At 41.8% G+C, this 17,380-nt stretch overlaps 1 long non-coding RNA gene across 1 annotated transcript in view; it reads right to left on the reverse strand.

Annotated features, from left to right (window-relative positions):
- Positions 1-1,200: 1,200 nt before the first annotated feature.
- Positions 1,201-17,380, reverse strand: part of LOC149852156 (uncharacterized) — a 559,043-nt gene continuing 542,863 nt past the window's right edge. The window contains exons 13-14 of the long non-coding RNA XR_016439340.1: positions 1,556-6,233; positions 1,201-1,509 (exon numbers count right to left, since the gene is read on the reverse strand). This is a non-coding gene — a long non-coding RNA (uncharacterized LOC149852156). The remainder of the gene's footprint in view (positions 1,510-1,555; positions 6,234-17,380) is intronic.

Consider the following 17,380-nt stretch of genomic DNA (forward strand, 5'->3'; position numbering starts at 1 on the left):
GGTTGGTGCTCTGGTGCCCCCCCCCCAGACTCAGGAGGCACCAGTCACCCATGATGGAAGTGCAAACAGCAACAGGATTTCTAAATTGATAGAATTCTTAAATCTGTAATTTTGGCCTCTGAGGAATAATACTGACCTACCAGATCAAAACAGCTCTAAATAATCCTTACGCAAATTTATTTGAACTAAGCTTCATTTTATAATAAAGGTTTCAGTCTCCCATTGCTGTGTGTACATAACTCCTTCTGACATTAATGAGAGATACCGGTTTGGATCAAGGGGAAATAATCCCATCAGTGTTCAATTACCTTATTGCATTCAGCTCATACATAAAATCTGACCTTCAGTTTAAAAGGCTCCCACTGCCTTTCCTGGTTAGTTAATTGATTTTCCAGGATCAGTGACAAACCATCATAATGGATTTTTTTTATGAGCTGCACAATTATCATTACTATTATTGTATACATTTCTATGGCATCCTAGACCATAATGGAAATTTAGACATGTATTAAATTTAAGAGAAATACCAAGGGCAAGACCATAATCCCACTTCTACAAGCCTTTTAGAGCCCACAGTAGGAGTGAATTCCATCTCACACGTAGTAAGGGAGCATCTATGCCACATACTCAGGAGAAATTTGGCAGCAGTACATCATCTGACTCTTCACCCATTAGTGTAACTAGTGGTGGATGACTAGGGTACTAGCCACAGGCACTCACTTGGAGAGGACACAAGAACAGCAGCTGTCTCTGCAGCTGCCTGGCCCCTGCCAGCACCGCTACTGCCTAGGGCACAGACCCTAGTTCAGTGATCTCCAACCTTTTTAAGTAGGAGATCACCTCTGGCATTTAAAAGCAACCCAAGATGTACTGTGCGCTGCTGCCAAGCCCCCTCCCCACCCCCCAGCCCAACAGGCAAGTCTGTGGGAAGGGATGGGGGGGGGCAGATGGAGGCAGAGGGAGAAAAAATTATTTGGGGGCACGCCTCCGCAACAGGTAAGTCCCAACTGGCTGGGCCTCCACTCAACTTACCCCTGCTTCTGCCTCTGCTGCACTGCCCCTCACCGCAGGGGCCTCAATCTAGCCCCCGCCCCTCCCCTCCCCCATGGACTGACCTGCTGGGCTGGGGCATGTGCATGCATGCATGCAGGCACTCAGCCCCCCACCCCAGCCTCAAATCAACTCCAAGAGGCTCCGAGATCTACTGCAAGAGGCTCTGAGATCTATTGGTGGATTGAGATCCACTGGTTGCTGACCACTGCCCTAGTTGTTACATCTCTGCCTCCACCACTTCAAGGACAGTACTTGTATAAGTATAAACAAAGACCAAGGCTACCACTCAGCGGGGCTGCTAATCCAAATACCTTACTCCATGTTGACTGTGTGACAGCAGCAGGCAGTACCAGTGTCACAATCCCAGCCAAAAAATGCTAGCTGGAAGAACTGGACCAAGTTACTGTGTGCCTCATGTCCCAGCTAGAATACAGTACCTACAGCGAGGTGTGTAAGCTGATTACTAACACCCTTTGCAACCAGATTGGCTGATCAACAAAACAAAAACAGCACTGTCCCAGCTGAACTGGGAGTGCATGCTTACTTCCACGGCCCCAGCAATACTCCAGCCACCAAGGGAAGCTACTACTTAGTTGAAAACCCGTGACTCATACTTCTCTTTCCCCAGCAAACCCGACCATAAATATGGCTTGGTTACCCAACCACTTCTGCCTGTGATAGTTCACTCAGGAGTGGACTGGGCAATGGTAATAGTGAAGGCAGGTCTGGAAAATTACAATGCTGAAGGTCATTTCTTCTGCTGAAATAGGAATGCCATATGCAGGGTGTACCTGCTAAACTGCAATACCGTGGCGGCAGGCACAGCCCTCATGACTGCTGTACTGCTGGTTCAACATTTAGCTATGTTCTAACTCTATGGGATTTCATGGCCTAAGTCACCTGATCTCTCATTTAAAACAAACTCAGTTCTCAGGACCTTCCTCTAATACTAAATTGATTTGCTTATGAGAAAATAAATCGGGATGGTTGATTTCTCTCGGACATGTAGCTACTTGGGAAGGCCCGCAAAAAAAGAGGAGTTTTGTATGTTGCCCTGAAAATGAAAAGACCTGTGTTTATTCTTAACCTTGGTAGAAGTGAATTCCTTCTTCTATATGTGGGCCCACAATTTGAAACCTAAGGCTGCCTACAGATGTGCTCTGATGCATTCTAATTAGAATGCATTGGAGCCGATTCATTTAATCAAGTGTGCGCCATGTTCTAACTAGAACACCCTAGCATCGTCTCAGCATCAGGTGTATTAAGCCCTTGCATTTCAAAATGGCGGTGGGAGCACTGACTAAAGCACCATTGTGGCCATTTTGAAATGCACAGAGGCTTAATACATGTGATGGTAAGCCATTTTAATAGAGTAGCTGTCTGGGAACTACTCTAATTAAAAAACTAACTCCCATCTCTGAGCATGTGTATAGGCAGCCTAGATTCTCAACCTCTAGTATCCTGGTTGGAGCAGAAAATGGAACAACTAGAAGATAACTTATTTTTAATTGCCTCAGGCAGTGACTACTGCTGCAAATACCTACGGTATCATTTCACCCTGACAGTCCTTGAGAGCACAACAGTGCAATATGCATATTTCAAACATATTCATTTCACCAGAGACTCCTTTGAAAGCATTTTAACCACATTATTTTCCAAGCTCGCAGAAGTTGTTACAAGCCAGACACAGGAGACAGTAAAAGTGTAAAAGGCAATTTTTAGAATTTAAATTTAAAAAAAAAATCAGCATAGTGGAGACAGGGAAGCAAATAATGAAACTCAGCGATTGGGAAAAGCAGCCCAATAGATGGTTTGGAAATTTTGGGTTTGAAAAATATCCCAGAAAGCTTGTGGGAACAGACTCTCTAATAGAGTTTATGATACTTTCTTTTCCCACTGTTGGCCAGCACAGGGGAGAATAGAGCTCTGTAGAAATTAAAAAATGAGGACATATAAGATAATTATGATGGTTTGAAACTCAGAAACTTTGGTTTTGGTTCAGTCCAAGCTGGTTTTGATGTTGTCTAAACTGTTTTTCTCAATTCTAATAATATTCACCCAAAAGCATCTAGGAGATTTGTATCAACATTAAAATAGATGTTGGGTTAATGTGGTTTTTTTTTAGTTAGAGGAGATTAAATAGAAGCATTCCACAGGCCTTTTATTAGTAGCATCAAATTGGATGTTACTATTAAATTTTTTTTGGTCATTTTCCAGGTGTATGTTGTGCAGCCTTGGATATCTATTGCGCATTGTGGGGCTGACTGGATAAGAGGCTATAATATAGGTGCTGGAGATGTGGGGAACCGTGGGCCCACCTGGGAAAGAGGGTAGGGTGACCACCCATCCCTAATTGGGCAAGTCAGTCCCACAATGGAAACATCAAGTTCTTGTCCCAGTATTGTGCAGGGATCCAGGTTTTCCATTCACCATGGAAAAATGCGGGAAATGGCAGGTTTCCCCCCGTAGGCTGGCAAAAATTTCCAGCCAGCGAGAGGCTGCATGGGGTCAGATGAAGGGGCACCATGCACACATGCATGTGGCCAAGAATACAGCCCAAAGCAGTAGTGAAGAGCAGCTCCCCCAGCTGCCTGCAGGTAAATCTATGGGGACATGGATTAAGGCCCCCACAGTGAGGAAGAGAGTGGGGCAGGGGCAAGGCCTGGGGTTCCTGCCCAGCCAGGGTGGTGCATGGGGCTCAGGGCTTGGATGGGAAGTGGGACAGAGCCATAGGCAGCTCATCTAGGGGGCAGGAGGAGGTGGCTCCCTGCCACTGTGCACACTCTGGGAGGGAGGCATGGGGAGCATGTGCCCTCCAGATTTGTGGGTGGGGTGGGAATAGATGTAGATGGCCCATTGCAGCCTTGGGGCTCCCCACCATGCTGCCCTCTAACCAGGAGCCCCATGCCAGCTATGCCATCATGGCAATGTGCCCCCCACCCACCTGGCAGCAGCAGTGGGGAGGCACAGAGTTATGCCCCCTGCTGTTGCTGGGGGGGGGGGGGATCCTTGCCATGGCAGCATGCTGCTTCTTGGCAGGGTGGGGCAACACTGTAGGGAGCCCTGAGGCAGCAGCAGGCAGCCCACATCTGCCCCTGCTTCCCCATGGGCTCTGCTATGGTTGTGCCACCAAAGAGGGTGAAGGGGACTCATCTTAGCCCCTCCCCCCAGCAAAAATAAAATCTGGTGCCTAAGGGCTATATGGAGAGTTTAAATAATTCCTGTAATTTTCTCCTGTCTTGAAGAAACTGCTGTTATGCAGAAAGCAAAATTAGACTTTGACCCCACATCAGATCTGTTTGGGTGGACCCCAGAACTCACATACAGCATCACAGACCAAAAAGGGACTCAGAAAGGAAAGAACTGACGGGTCTACCTATGTGAACAGAAGGGCCACATCAGCACCTGTGACAGCAGAATGGGATGGGATGGGATGTGTTGAACAAGAATTTTCTGATTAGAAAAAAAAAAACAGCAGCAAAAAGCTGCTAGGCTAGGGACAGAAATGACACAAAAACTGGTATAAGGGACCAGAAACTGGTCCAAATCCATAACACAACAGAAATGTAGTACACAACTGCTTTCAAAATGGCTGAAACCAGTTTAAGATAAACCTGGATGGATGTAGTATTAGACTTAACTGATTTAGATTAAATTGGTTTTTTTAACTTCTGTCCCAAATGCCCCACAGATTCAAGCTAACTCACAGTCTCCAGTATCCCAGGATGGGTGGGTTAGACTTGGCCCAAGCTGTCTGCTCCAGTCGAGTGGAGAGGTGTGCTAGCGCCCCCCACCCCAGCTTCTGGCTTGGGCCACTGCAGGCATGTGGCTGCATTTCTAGAGCCAAAAGTGAATCTCTGTTCACTTGCTTATCAGTTCAAGCTATGCAGCTTCGACTAACCTATGAAGATTGAAATGATTCATTCTCAGGCTTTCTGACTGTCTATCCTTAGCCCTACTGTTCAAATTAAAAAATAAATAAATACAAAAATCACAGATCCTATTCCTATGGTCTAGTCTGTGTGAGAACCATGCTCCACTCTTTCTGCGGGAATTCATCTGTAACATGAATTCAAGATTAATTGGGTTTGATAGAAGGACCAAGATGGAGCATGACTCTAAAATGCTGGCAGCATCTGGGAGTGGGAAGACCTGTATTTTGGTCCCTGATCCAAGGACTGCTTATGCATTTTACATCAGGCTGTTCAGTGCATAGCAGCTGGAGCAATTCCATTTTACTCTACAGTGATTTCAACACAGTCATTTCTTTCCTGATATTATGTTTTTGTAAAGCCAAAATGTGCCACCATTTATAATCAGAGGATGACAATTTTCCTGAGCCAAGACCCAGTATAGTTAGATGTCCAAGCTGAAATCTAATAACTGGCATAACTCCAGCACAATCAAATGCAACAAAATGAAAGTGGTAAATTGCAGTAGAAAGTCTGTCAGGTTGATGAATTATCAAGATTGTCCAGGTTAATTCAATAGATGATGCTCTCTGCTCTGCAATAAATCCGATATACTGTGTTCAACAATAATATATGCAGAACCAACCTGAGCACTAAACTGAGATATCATCTGCATTCCAATTATTGCAGCTGCAAAGTGACTAGTTACCATGTCAGTGTCCTGAAGCTTTGATAAAAAAGATTTAATACGAATCACAAAGACTTGATTTTAAAGCATCTCCAGTGTATATGTTGGGAAAGGTTTTTCTGACAAATTTTAAAGCTTTGATGTCACAGCTCTGGCCAAACTTCCCTTTCTGGCTTCAACTAGAGTGCTGTTTTTGGATCTACACCTAGTGAGGCAAGTACTGAGTCTGACCAGAGTCCAAACACTGTGTTGCTTTTTCTTGGTTTCTAGGCATGCTCTCTGGATGCACGTTGTCTTTCTAGCATATTTTCTTGAGTGCCTAAGTTCTGAGATGAGAGCTGCTTTCTTCCATCTTCATTCGCTTAAAGCACAGTTTCCAGAGTTCAAACCATGTGGGCACTTTGCTTTACAGCTTCTCCTGACACTGAAACATTCTTCCTCCCTCCACAAGTCTTTGTACCTCTCTTACCCCAATCTTCTTTCATTACTCTGACATGCTCAACGTCTGTGCCTTCAAAGGACTGTACAAAAACTTCATGTTCATCTTCTGGGAACAGTCTATTTCTTCAAGCTCAACGCATCTGCAGAGAAGATAGGAAAAATGTTGATTTTATCTAGATGCAGCTATTTCTTCATTCTGTCAGGTCAAGATCTCTTTAGATGCTAATAGTTTTTTACTAGCCTCTTTACAGATACCTGTCCTGATGCCATCCTCCTGCCCCTTAACGGATGAAGTAAAGGAAGTATACCGAGTAAGATACAAATATGATTCATAAATTATAAAAGGACAAATCACCCAAATTGTAACCAGCAATGGCATTTTTTTCATTAAAATATGAGCTCAGCTGATTATCTCTACACTGTCACATGAACCTGAGTGGTGAAGGGAGGAAATGGTAAGGAGATGATTTAGTAAGAATTTCCTGAAAAGAAACCCTGATATTAATCATTTGGCATTAAAAAACACATGAGTTTAAAAATATGCCTGGCACAATCAAGAAACTGCTGGGAGGGGAGGGGACCTATAAAAGGGTCATAAAATAATATAACAGAGCACTTGAAGCTTTCAAAATGTTAGGCTTTGCCCTAAGATATTTATAACATATGATGCCCTGAGCTTGGTACGCTTATAGCTAAATACTGTGGTAATCAAACATAATAGAAATTAAAAATCTCTCTCCAGAAGACACACCTCAGTTCTGAGAAGAATGACTTGAGATCAATGTTGATTAGAAATAGAAAAATAGTTTAAAATGTCACAGTTACAAAAGCGCTGCAGTGTTTGGGCTCCAGCCCCATTGGCTGACCTTGAAATTGCCCGAGTCATGACCAGTTTCTAACTTCAATCTCAAATAACCATCTTAAATCTTCTACAGTGTCATGTTCTCATTGTCTGGGCTTTGTACTTCCCTGCCAATGAAGGATTTTCACATAAATTATACAGGAAATGAAGCAAAATGTAATTACAATGCCCAACAGCTCCCAGGCAGATAGATAGTAAAAGACATGGCAAGCAGTTCAACAGTCAACTTTCAATAAATGTCATTTGGTAGCACAAATACAAATGAAGCATACATCAGCGTGATACTTTGCTCTGAATTATATTGTTATCTTATCATCTGAACAAAAAGTTATACGGTTATGGCAATTTTGAACAATCAGTGCTAGCAAACTGAACAAAAGCGACTTTCATGCTTTGCTTTTAAGCATTACTAGTTGGACTTTAAAATGTATCAAATTATAGTATATAGAATTAAATTGAGTTATCTCAATGAAAACATTTCCACTAAGGTTGATTCAGACATTTAATAATCCATTAGCGCCTTTACATTTTCAAAATAACAGATTTTCTCTTTTTTTTTTTATCCTCAAAAGAAAAAAAGCACAAATATATGGCTTTGGAGTATTCCAAACTGATGGCATGTGACTGATCTGAGCAGAAGGCATATCACAATGATGTGTATAATAATGTTTGTCCTTCAAGAACTCCAGATTAATTCATTCCCATTTTACTTATCAAGGTGAAGCACAATATGCAACCCTGACTTAACACCATATTTATTTATAAGCAATTATTAGGAGATATCTGTGCAATAAATAACAGAATTAATGAACATTAGTGCCAAACTATGTATATATACCTAAACTTCAGATAGGTAAAACTGAAAGGACTCCAACTTCAACATATGACTTCGTATCTAAGCGATAACAGAATTCATTCATTGAGATCTTTAGAATACAAACGCCACTATATGTATGCACATGTGTATACATGCGAGTATGCATATAGATATATATCTTCAGGCGCTTCACCAGAGCACCAGGAGTTCTCGAAGATCCATGCCAGGGGCTGAATTATGATGCTAGCCAGCTCCTTGAGTACCCTGGGGTGCAGATTGTCAGGGCCGGCTGACTTGAAGGTGTCCAGCCTCTCAAGGTGTTCCTTCACGAGGTCAGCATTGATGGAGGGTAGGGAATCTCCCTCGCCTGGGCCTCCCTGACCCATAGTGGGCAGGCGTGTCCCATGGGACTGGTGAAAGACCAATGCAAAGTACCCATTTAGCGAGTTGGCTTTTTCCTGGGCATCGGTTGTCAGCTGTCCCATCTGGTTTAGCAGGGGTCCAATGCTGTCCTTGCTTTTCCACCGGCTCCCCATATAGCTAAAAAAGGACTTTTTATTATCCTTGATACTTGAAACTAGTTGGAGTTCCATCGCAGTCTTGGCTTTCCTGGTTCGCTCCCTGCAGGCCCAGACCAGTGCAGAGTATTCCTTCTTGGAGCTGGATCCAATCCTCCATCCTTTGTAGGTCTTTCTTTTTAGATGCAGGTTCCCTGCTAGTTCCTTGGAGAGCCAAGGGGGCTACTGTGCCCTTTTGCTGCCTTTCATCTGAGATGGGATGGACTTTGCTTGCACATCCAGGATTGCTCCTTTAAGGAGCGACCACTCGTCCTGAACTCGCCTCCCCTTTGGGTTGTGGTCCTTTAGGGCCTGAGCTTGTCAAAGTCAGCTTTCCTGAAGTCGAGGACTTCTGTATTGCTGACTGACTTGCCAGCTTTACGGCAGAAGGTGAAGGTGATCAGTTTGTGGTCACTGTCACCCAGCTTCCCATCAATCACTAGGTCACCGATTAGGTCATCCCCAGTTGGCAGAACCAGGTCGAGCAGTACTTTACCTCTTGTCGGCCCGTTGACTTCTTGCATCAGATAGAGCTCATCCATGCATGAGAGAAAGCTTTGCGACCACTCAGATTTGGCCGAGCACTCTTCTGTATTAGAGTCTGTATTTCTGTTATCTTATCCTGGAATACCTTTCACCAGTACAGGCATGATAAATTCTATACTATTCCATACCAGAGAGCCTTGCCCACACAAGTATTTTTAGCTACAGATGTAGCTAACACTGATGTAGCTGCACCAACATAAATCCCAACTGTAGGCAAAATTCAGTAGTACAAATAGAGGCTGTGTGATTCTAGCCTCCTTCCAACAGCAACAGGGTTCAATGAGAAATTGCCTGAAGGCCACTCTATCATTGTCAACTTTTCTATTGGTACCCAGGCTGCCATTTTATTTGTTAGCTCATACCCATTTGCCCACCAAATGGTGTCATCTATGAAATACCCAAGATCATGAAATAAGGGGGTCATCACCACCACTACTACCAAATACAGGACATAGGGTAGAACCTCCTTAATCATATTTAAACAAAATTGTCTCAAGTTAATTGTCTCAAGTTAATGGAAACCACACACAGGCTGACCATCACACTGTGCTAAAGCATGACAGGTTTGTTGGGAAAAAACTAATTGGTCAAGGAATTTAGACACTTAGCCTTAACTTTGAAGGTGCTAGTGGATGCTATACACATGGGTGCGGAGAGCAAATATCGAGTCAACTAGAGGGAGCCATGTGGGGAGGGGAATAGCACAGATGCTCAGAGATCCACAAGATTTCACTTTGGATCTTGGGACACCATGTGGATATTTCACATTCCTTTTTCGTAGGCTGGCAAATCTCAACCCTCTTTGTAGGGTGCAAAGCTGAAAACACAGCATTTTGATATTTTGCCACTCCCACTTGATCCCTTCACAGGAGTGTGAAATCTAAGGCATGCCACCATCACATCAAAGCCAAGGGAAGTTTTGCAATTGATTTCAGTAGGAGCTAAATCAGGCACCTATCCCTTTGTTTTAAAATTGTGAATGCAAAAGGCTTTCACGGAGAAATAATTTATGAGGCATTGGATCATGTTTTTTCCATAACATTATACTTTGTAGTGGGAACTTTACCATAGCTGTCTCATACAGTATTTTTATTTTATCATTTTTAGTGCAACCATCTTAAGAAACACAATGCAAAAATAACACAGCCAGAATGGAGTTGAACAGCATGATTTTTTAAGTAAGAGTAGTATTTCAGGCTTCATATAGCTCTTTTTTCTCAGGCTCTCAGTGAATACTTTATGAATACTAATGAAGTAAGTTTTACAGCACTGTTAAGTGTTATTACCCAGATTATAGAGCTAGAGAAATTGAAACACATGGAAGTTAACAGTGATATGCCCGAGGTCAAACAAGCAACTAGGGGCTAAGCCTATAGTATCATGGTACTCAGCGCCAGGCAGGCGGCGCAGCCAGTACACAGGAGGCACATGGTGTCACATGGCTGCTGGGGCACTGGCAGCAGGGTGCAGACCCCAGCCTGCAGTGGCAGCTGCCTCCACACTGCACAAAGATCAGGGTGGGGCATGTGCCCCCTCTGCTTACCCCAGGGGTGCATGCAGCAGCAGGAGCCCTGCACTGTGCCCCTGGATGAACTCCCTGGGCTCCAAGTGTCCCACAACCCACCCCGACCCCAAGGTTACCCCAGCCCCTGCCCCGTCTCTGCCCCACTCCCTCCCCCACTGCAGGGGGCCTTGACCTGCCTCCCACCTCCCCACAACAGGCCTACCTGCTGGGGAGGGGGGGGTGCGCGCAAACGTGCAAACCTGTGATCCTAATAGCTACTTTAAAAGATAATTACTCATTTCTTTTTAAGACTGATAAAAATTCCCATCTTTTCCAAAACCTAAGTCCAGCCTAAATCTAGAAATTATATTGATACTGTTAAATCAATTTTTAACTTAAATTGGTGCAACCCTTTTTGTGGAAACCTTAAAATTGATTTAAGAATAGCTAATATCAGTTTAGCTTAATCTGTTGACCAGTTTAAATGCCCATACAATTTAGTTGTGAATTGATTAAAAAAATTGATTTAATTTAGTCAGGGAAATTTTTGTGTGTAGATAGGTTTTTACATTTGAATTCTACATTGGAGTACATTGTCCTTTTAAATAATGAAGCTGGAAAATGAACAATAGCAGGTGTATACTCAAGAGTGAAGTAATCGATTCCTTTGAGACTAGTGATACTATAGTAGTAGTAATGTAGCGTAAAGCACTAAGGTAGCAAGAGGTTATGGCAAAAACTAAATCTGCAAAAAAGACAATTTCAGTGAAAGCTGGCCCCTACAGTCTTGCTTTTGTCAGTCAAATGATTTTCCTTTAGACTTTGCTCTGCTATATTGCAACGAATCTTATGCTACTGCAAACACAGATGTTCCCTAAATCTGTGCAAATGCCACCTGCTGTGTTAGTCCTCACTTTCAGTTTGAAGGCCTTTGTTAATGAGGACAGATTAGCCATTTATTTTTCAATGCATGCATCTGTTGCAGTGACCTTAGTTTTTTCCTTCAGTGAGATACGAGTGCAGTAGCTGTGAAAACAAATCAGGAAAAACATGAAGCTGTTGTACAAAATGAGTGAACCAAGGTGCAAATGAAACATTTATTTTATTTTATTTTTAAATTGTATGGTATAAATGGACTGGGTGGCTTACAGAACTAGAAAGATGATACACAGCCTTCCATGTTTATGCCACAACAGGAGATATGAATTAAGGTTGGAACCACAATGCCTAATAGACGATGGAGTCCGCTAGGTTACATGAAATAAATTGCTGGCCAGATTCCCTGTCACAGAATGCAGGTGTTATCAGTATTAATAGAAAAGTTAGGAATGACTGGGTTTGAAGATTAAATTATTAGGGTGTAGCATCACTCCTGACTGAATAAAGACATATTTCTGGGGTAGAATGAAGCCCAAAAATAATTCTTTATGACAGATGGTCCATGCCAAACATGGTCACATTTTAAAAAAAAATCTGATTTTCATAATCCCCCATCAACTTTATATGAAGACATGAATAATTTACAGGAATGAAAACCATCCATCTATGACTGAGCAAGCTTTGGGGTTTTGATTTTTGAGATTTCGTTAATTTTTAGATGTCTTTACTTGGTTCTGATGTCTGAGCTCGGTTTTGTGGGCTGTTTACTGTGTATAGTATAAACTCGTAGCTGTAAAGGCTAAAATTCTACTGACTTGCTTGTGAAAGAGAAAGTCTGCAGATACTATTCTGATGGCCACCAGTATAGATAGATCAATTGCTTTTCTAAGGAACATTTTATCCATGTAAATATTCATGTTGGTTAAAATCATGTTTACTTCTTATTAAGAAATAGATGCATATGTCTCTGCAGACAATTTTTTATTTTAAAGGGTCCTGATTTTCCTTTATTTTTTGGCTGGAAGACTTTGTCAAGGCCTCTGGAGTATGTTTGTGTTATATTCCCCCAAAAAATCATTTTATTTTACTGTTTCTTATGCTGGAGAGAAAGCAGAAAGCTCCACCATGTGGTAAGTGCATTTCTTTGTATGTGCAATGCTTATGATGGATAATTTAAATTCATTACGAAATACACCTTGTCACTAATTCAGTTTAGACCAACTGTTGATAAAAATACAAATGTGACAAGAAAGGTGCCCTTAAAATTAAAAAAAGTGAGGGTATATTTTATTAATGGATATTCATGACTGCAATTTTTTAAGGAAACATGATTTCATTCAGAGGAACTTGAGAATATTTTTGTTGATACCTTATAACCACCATCACAATTGCAATCCGTGGACTACGTCAGGGGTCAGCAACCCCCCAGCACACGTGCCGAGCATGGCATGCAAGGCCATTTTGCTCAGCACACCACCACCAGCTGGGCTCTAAGCAGCTGCTGCCAGCTGCAAAGCCCAGGCCGCTCCCAGCAGGCAGCTGGGAGGCTGCAAGCAGACTGGTCTTTGCGGGCCGGCTGCAGCCGGGAGGCTGCAAACAGCTGCTTCGGACTCCCGCATGTCGGCACGCCGGCACCTCCCAAGGTAGGTATTGTGGTTTTTTCGGCACTCCGGCCAAAAAACATTGCCTACCCAGATGTACAGTCAAACTGAAACACCAATAACTCTGACTAATTTCATTTTATATAATATAGCTCTTTCCCCCTGCTTCTCAGTTTCTCTTACTTGTAAGTAGCTCAATGGCAACACTTTCACAGCTAGCAAACCAACCTCACATAAGATTTTTACAGATCCAGTTTAATTGTACAGTAAAAAATGCACCTGGAAGACAGACAGGAAGCTCAGAATATTAATTGCACATAAAATTTGGGTGAAATGCTAGTAATTATTTAATGCCTTCTTGAAATGTAAACTGTTAGTTGACTCAAACTCTGTTCTTAAAAAATAGTTGCCATCTAAAGTTCTGCATTAACTGAAAGGAAATGCTCAGAGGTAGAAGCCAAACAAAAAGAAGGCATCAAATACTTCTGTTTTTTTATGACATGTAAAGACAGAAAGAAAGATATGTATTTAGAAGAGAAAACGAGGCTGTCTTTACATGTCATAAAGGAACAGGAGTATTTGATGCCTCTTTTTGTAATATAGATATATATATATTACAAAACCAGGCATATAATATTATATATATATTATTATAACCATATTATAGTTTAATATTGTGAACACAAGACAATATGAAGTCCTGACTTCCTTCTTTTTTTCCGGAGGTCTTTGACAGGCTATTACAAGTAATGGTCTTTTAAGCTATTGTAATAGATGCTGAGCACACCCGAAGGAGTTGATAACTGCAAATGAAAACAACTTTACAGAGGAAAGGGTTATCATTATACCCACTTATCCCTGGGAATCCTAGATGGAAAGATATTAGAGGTGGGATCTAAACTTACTGAAGTCAATAGGTCTCTTTCTATTGATATCCATCAGCTTTCCATCAGGTTCTGTGGAAGTAAACCTGACTCCATGTTTAGAAAAGAGGAATTTTGCCACTCAGTAGAGTCAAGTTTTCAGCCTAAGTGAATTATCCAAGATCAAAGATTGTGTCAGGGACAGAATTAGGAGGAGAATTCAAATTTCCTCAAATTCTCATGCTACAAAGCAAACAATTTATTAAAGCAAAACCCTCTTTAGTGCAGTCCCAATCTAAAGTTGAAGACTTAAAAACAAGTGTGATGCAATAAATAAGCATGTGAATTAGACAAATACACATCTTATGCTCACTGGAAATAGGTAAGTGACTCTACTGTTTCAATGAATAGTGTGAAAGATAATTTCTTCCTTATCACAATGATGAATAATCAACATATGGTGGGCAATGAAAATGCATATAAACCAAAGCCGAGTGCAGACAGCTCATTATATGAAATGTTCCTGGCAGTGTTCTAAGGTAAATGCAAGGTTTTGTTACTTTAGAAGTTGTTATAGTGACAGATAACAAAGCTGCCAAAGAATTCAGAAAGCTCTTCCAGACTCTAATCCACTATCTACTGAATGTGGAAAATCAAACCTTCAGTAAATTTCTGCATGGCGATGCCTACACTATTGAATACTCATCTCCTTCTGTTATCCAAATCAGATAAGGACTACATTTATAAATTCAGAAACACCAGTTCCAGACAATCAGCTCTTCTTTTTAAGAAACTAGTCTCATTTTGGTGTAATCTGATTTAGAAGCTGTAACATGATCTAACATGAAGCAACAATATCAATAAGATTAGGAACATTAATTTCTCAGAGAAGGAAATAGACGAATCCATGGTCTTGAATGGAGACAAAACCATTGGGATTTGGGACACATGGAGAAAAACAGAAAGACTCATTTAAGAAGATGTGTCATGCCAGCAATATTTTCCTAAAATACTTAAAATAACCTTCTATATAGGCAAGCTGGGGGTTTAATGACTTTGGGAAGTAATGTTTGCTCTCCTACCCGTAAATGTTCCTACTCATAAGTAAGCAGTGGTTGCTCAATGATCATTATGACTGGGTTCTTCCTAGTCTTCCAAGAGACTTCTCTCCCTTTCCCATCTTCTCAAAGTCATGCCAGCAAGAAAAGTGATTTAGTATAGTGCTGGCATCTCTCTGTTGTTCACTACCTGTGATGGCTGAGAAGAGGAAAAAGGAAACAAAACCAACCGCCCCAATTCTGATGAACAGACTTTCTGAAAAAATACTCGTTTCCAAGCAGGAACCTTATTGTAGATTTATTATTCCAAGAAAAAGAGATTAAAATAAATTTAGTCTTGAATTTTCTTGAATCAGGGCAATTTCTTAGCAAGAGCAACTCAAGTTGTGCCCTTTCTCTACATAGGTGTACACAGAGGAATAAAGGCTTAAACTATCTCCTCTCCCAGAAGGAAGATAGGTTAAAAGTCTGAGGGACAAAAAAAATCAGAAAGGTTTGGAAGTCCTGTATGAATTGATGGACATTGTCTGTCAGCCTTGACTTAATCATTCCTGGGTAAAGTTTACTAGGTCTCTTTCCTACTATCAAGTGTCTTTAATAAATGTCTATAAAATCTGTAGAAAAATCACTTGTGGTTTGAAATGAAATTGGTTTACATTGCTATTCTTCACTGCCCTTACCTCATCAATGGAAAGCATGTTGATGGGAAATATAAAGGAGAAGGCCTTGAAAATCTAGGTAGACTTTCAAACTATTCAGAAAGATCAGTCTGATGTCAATTTTTGTCTCTTAATTAAAGTATTAATTTGGGATTAGCCCTTGCCTAGAATTTACCTTTAGGAATGGGTCTAAATTCTTCATTGTGAAAGGGCTGAAAATTTTAAAAGGTTATCTGACTTACTCCAAGAGGTTAATGGTAGGAGCTTTAGAATTATACTTAATGGATATGGAAGGCTACTCTCCTCAAAACTACATGCATACCCTTCCAGATTAAGGTTGAGACTTGTTGATTGAGAGCGAGAAACTTGCTGCTATTGTTCATGTTTTACTCTCTAGAAATATCATGCTGACAGCTTTGGATGAAGTGAAGATGGATTTAACAGATGCAGGCAAAATGCCTTGTCAGATAATTTATGCAATTATTTAAGACTGAAACTGTGAAAATACTAAAAGTAACATAGTCAGCAACTAACTGTAACAGAGCCAATGTGCAAATGTACTGTACCAAGATAAACTTACTGTCATTGGTTTGGTCACCTATATAAACAATCCTTTGAGAGCTTCAAACAGAACCTAATCACACAAGAGCAAACAGGGTTGCCATTTTGGACAGTTTTGTGTTCCTTAGCACTTCTGGGGTGCTAACTCATGGTTTCCCTTATTCAGAGTGGCTGCCATCTCCCTACATCAGCAGTTGGCAGTCTTTCAGTTTGCAGGCCAGGATGACCCAGCTCAGATCAGAGGCAGGTGGACATGTGCTAGGCTGCTGCTGCTTCTCCCTGCAGCAGAAAGGAGAGAGGCTCCTACAGCTATGGCCACAGGTAGCACGGGTAAAGGGACCACTGCCAAACCCCACACCATCAAACACCACCAAAGCCTCATGTCTTCAGGCCAGATCAAATGGCTTCATAAGCCACATCCGGTCTGGGGTCCATATATTTCCAGCTCCTGAAAGATGTAGGTCTGAAGCCAATGAGGTGGTAGCTATGTCTGTAGAGTTTATTTCTATGTGAAAATGGAAGTAGCTTTTTTTTTTTTTTTTAAATGTCCCAGATCTTGATTTTCGGGCTGTATTCCTAAAGACAGCCAGAAACGGGATAGTAATCCTAGACTGCCACCTGGCAGTGTATAGCTCAGAGGCAGTAAGGCAGTGCAAACTGCAATTGTGTGGGCTCCAAACTGGTTGAGGCCTGAATTGCATGAATAGCTAGGAACATGACTAGAAGCCATCAAGCTCAAGACCTCTTTCCACAGTGGTGAAAGTAACATGCAACAGTGAAGTTCACAGCTGTTATTAGTATAGCTGTCTGGTAAAGAGTAAGAAGCCAGTACTAAACCTGTGCATGAAACTCCCTAAGGGCAAAATGTGATAGTGTAACTAGGGGTCCATAACCAGGCACCATCCCTGGCCACCCACTTTCAGTAGATGCAAAAACAGCTGCCACCAGTTCCAGTGGCCTGCCCACCACTGCTGGCCCAGCTACCGCCACCAGTCCTGCTGCCTAGAGCATAAAATATGGTTGTTACACCTTTGGCATAACCCGTCACTACTAAGAGGGCACAGCATGATGCTGCCATAGGAACATGTTTCTGCTCTGGGGTGAAGAGACAGATGAATCAGAGGGAATCCTTTATATGTCATTGTGCCCAGGCCAGCTTGTGTGAAGACATGTATGATCTGCATTATACAGCATAGACAAGACCCTAGACTCTTCTAGGACCTTACCCACAACCAGCCACTTGATAGGCAAACCCCTTTTCCTGCATTCCTTGTATAATCCTCTAGGTTACTACAAATCCCAGTAAAAGGCAATAGTTGAAGAAGGAATGAGTTGGACCTAAGACTCATCAGTGGTAAAAGAGAAAGGTAGGACATGCTT

This window comes from Crocodylus siamensis, chromosome 15 (assembly GCF_052110815.1).
Source record: "Crocodylus siamensis isolate JL-2025a chromosome 15, ASM5211081v1, whole genome shotgun sequence".
Classification (NCBI taxonomy): domain Eukaryota; kingdom Metazoa; phylum Chordata; order Crocodylia; family Crocodylidae; genus Crocodylus; species Crocodylus siamensis.